Source organism: Neopsephotus bourkii, unplaced genomic scaffold, assembly GCF_033783945.1.
Source record: "Neopsephotus bourkii isolate Nb327-2 ecotype Australia unplaced genomic scaffold, CSIRO-AGI_Nbou_v1 NB_234, whole genome shotgun sequence".
NCBI classification, from domain to species: Eukaryota; Metazoa; Chordata; class Aves; order Psittaciformes; family Psittacidae; genus Neopsephotus; species Neopsephotus bourkii.
This window is the reverse complement of record NW_026900744.1, coordinates 12,088,900-12,092,580: the sequence shown is the minus strand read 5'-3', so window position 1 is coordinate 12,092,580 and position 3,681 is coordinate 12,088,900. Positions and strand designations below refer to the sequence as shown.

The 3,681-nt window shown below is 35.4% G+C and overlaps 1 long non-coding RNA gene across 1 annotated transcript; it reads left to right on the top strand.

Moving 5' to 3' along the window:
• The first annotated feature begins 522 nt into the window (after positions 1-522).
• Positions 523-2,588, top strand: LOC133207655 (uncharacterized). The gene is made up of 3 exons (XR_009724111.1): positions 523-661; positions 1,704-1,844; positions 2,396-2,588. It is a non-coding gene; the product is annotated as an uncharacterized LOC133207655 (long non-coding RNA).
• The last annotated feature ends 1,093 nt before the right edge of the window (positions 2,589-3,681 follow it).

Genomic DNA, 3,681 nt, shown 5'->3' with positions numbered 1-3,681 from the left:
ACTAAAATTTAATTATTTAGAGTCATTAAGTGTTTCAGCCATCCATACCCAAGATATCTAGCCTTCTTCAAATCTGTACTAGTGGCTTGCAAGAAAAAAATACTCATATGTAAATTAGAAAAGACTACAACTGTTCCAGCCAGGAAACGGGATCTTAAGAGTATAAAGAGTAAATGTTTATTAAAAAACTCTTCTTCTTTAATACATATTGACATCAGAAAGGAAGAAATCTGGAGAGCTGGGGATATTAAATGCTGTTTTTTTCCTGTGAAATGTACTGAAAGATCTAGTCCCATGTTTAGTTGTTCCTACTTTCCTTACAGGCTTTATTATGAACATTTATTTTCAGCAGCTGAATTTCAGTGTTTGTAATCCTATTTGTTACTCACTTTCACTGCTGGTAGGTTTATTTCCCAGGAATACAGGGTCTTAGGTTAAATATCTATCTTCACAGTTTCAATATCTACTGGCTTTAGACAGCATTTTTTACCTCTGTCACTTTTATTTTACAGATACTGTAAAGGAATTGGTATTTGAGGAGGTTAAAAGAGAATCAGCAACAGAAAATAAGGTTCAGTGATCATGCAGAAGGCAGACACAGTTCAAGCTGTCCTACCAATAAAGCAGTCCACTACCAAAGACTTCATTAGAACACCTCTTAGTAAGGTAAAAATTAATGTGCCTTTTTATGCTTTTTTTTAAGACTTAAGATATCTATTTTTTTTTTCTACTGAGAAGTCATGCAAACGAAATTTTCTCCAGCTACATTTAGTTTCCACTTGATGTTGACAAGATAGGAAATCAAATGTTAATATACAGGTAATGACTGAGAAATTATATGTTTACACTAATGGATTGCTGTTCATTAGCACACTCTAAGCACACATCCTCATCTATCACTGCATATTCATCTCTCCCGCAAGTGCTCTGCTGATTCTCAAATGTATTGCTTTAACAGAGAAAAACCTCATATTTATGCTATGGTCATGTTCCTGTATTTCAAGGCTTATCAAGTGTTTTTCTGCCAGACCACGGTTTTAGAGGAGGAATAGATTAGTTTTAAGTGTGTTTCTAACAAATTGCTTGCAGGTTTGAAAGTAATAACAAATTGTGACATCATCATGGTATCTTCTGAGATGGGTTCTTATATAAATTATTTGTTTCCAAAGTTTCTAAGAATTCTAATTAAGGTTTCTAAAACAGAAGTAAAAAAAAAAAGTATCTATGTATTATAAATAATTAATTTTAAAGGTTTATCTGCATTTATCTGCATTTTTGTCTTCATTTATTTCTGCTATAGTGGCATTTGCCTGTAGTATAGATCAGATAGCTGCACATTGATGTAACTGTTTTTAAAATACCAAGTTCATTGTTGACTCATTGCAGATGAAATAACTGAAGGTGGGTAATTGTCTGGTAGCCAGAGAAAGCTATGCTATAATACAGGTAGATGAGTCAGTAATGCGACTGCATTTTCAACTGGTTCTATTGATTACAATTTTAGTAAGATACTAAGCAGGCAGTTAAAGACCTTTGTGGATATTCTGGTTAAGGACTGGAAAATTCTACTTATACATCTTAGAAGTAATCCATGTTATGCTGTAGAAAATGACCCTATTTCCTGAAAATTTACAACCTATATGTATACATGTGTGTGTGTGTGTGTATACTCATGCATATATTTCTTTTTGTGTGTATTTTAGCACCCATAATGGTTATTTTGCATTGCCATGTAAGAAGCCAGCAAAAGTAATTTCAGCTCTTAAGCTACCAATATATTTTTTGCTGTGCATACCTGAGCTTACAAACCCCAGTGAAGCCAAAGGAAAGACTCACTCTTACAGGTTTGTGTCATTTTCCCTTCACTGCTATTGAAAAGAATGTACTGATAAACCATGTATACCAAAACTCTTAATATATCCATTGTATTTTTTCCACTGAATTCTTCCTGAGTAGGGTGTTTTTGCCTAGGAAAAGAAAAAAAAATTAAAAAATCAACACTAAAAGAAAAACGTGGGGGTTGTTTTTTAACAACGTGATTTATCCTAACCAAGATGTAAGGTGTATTCTTAATCACTCAGACTGCTTGAATTAGTATGGCATTCTAAAATTATCTATTCTAATTTAGTCAGACAATACAGGATTGATGATTTAGAGTACACTACAACCAGTTTTAATATTCATGTAATGCAAGAGATCTTACCAGACAGTGGAATGCTTCTTCCTTTTCTTTTCTAACATGCAAATCTATAAATTTGATCGACTTGATTTCTTAAATTGCTTAAGTAAACATGACATAATTTCTACATTATTCAACTAATTCTTACACAGCTTAGTAGCCGCTGTATCTATGTATTGATTTATGTGCTTGAAACATGTTGTTTAACCCCTGCAGTAGTTTTTATATGGATGCTATTAAAGGACCTATGAAGAGGAAGAAGCCCAAGATAGTTATGAAAAGATGTGTCCGTAACAGAATGACAAACAAAGAACTGGAAAAAGGATAAAACCTTGAGGGCTTTTGTTGCCAATTTTTGTTTTATGGATTTGGTTTGGGGGTTTTGCTGTTTGTTTTTTTCTCCCCTCATAGGAAGATGAAAAGGAAAATGAAGATTTTCCATGTGCTAGTTAATAAACAATTTGACAGGAGATACAACCTGATGTTTGAGTTACATTTAGTCTGTGTTATTACTGGTGGTATACATCATCAAAGCATGTGATTTCATGCAAAAGAAGCTTACTCAGGGGACAGAAGACAGAAGGTAGAGTGTTTGCAGAATATCTGAATATCTACATTCCTCATGTTTACTTTCTCTCTTTCTTCAATAAGTACATGGCATGACTCCAGACAGCAAAACAAATGAGTGAAGAGAGAAGGAGACAGATGGTAGAGTATTTTTAGCACTAATGATAGGAGCTTCTAGAAAATGCTACTTGCAGTGTGAATCACAAACATATATATATAAGCTTTATTTATTGAGAGCAGGAATGATGAGAAAGACTTGGGCTGTTGGTTGACGTCCCAACAACATATGCTTGTAACTGGAGTACTGAGTCCAGCTCTGGGGCCCCCGAAACAAGAAGGGCATGGGCTCCTGTGAGTCCAGAGGAGGCCATGAAGATGCTCTGAAGGCTGGAGCACCTCTCCAATAAAGACAGGCTGAGAGAGTTGGGTTTGCTGAGCCTGGAGAAGAGAAAGCTTAGGGAACACCTTGTAACAGTCTTCCAATACCTAAAGGGAGCCTACAAGAAGGCTGGAGAGGGAATTTTACAATGGTATGTAATGACAGAACAAGGGGGAATGACTGTAAGGGAGAGAGATTTCGATTAGATATGAGGAATAAATTCTTCCCTGTGAGAGTGGTGAGACACTGGCACAGGGTGCCCAGAGAAGTTGTGGTTGCCAGATCCCTGGCACTGTTCAAGGCCAGGCTGGATGGGGCTTTGAGCAGCCTAGTCTAGTGGAAGGTGTCCCTGCCCATGGCAAAGAGATTAGAACTAGATAATCTTTAAGGTTTCTTCCAACCCAAACCATTATACATTTCTGTTATTTTATTTCCAGGAAAAAGAAATAAATCCTACATTTCATACAGGAGTTGAAATCTAAACAATTATTATGTGGAGATTAATTTATGAGAGCTATAGATAAATCTCTTAGTTCTTTACAATCCCATACATTTA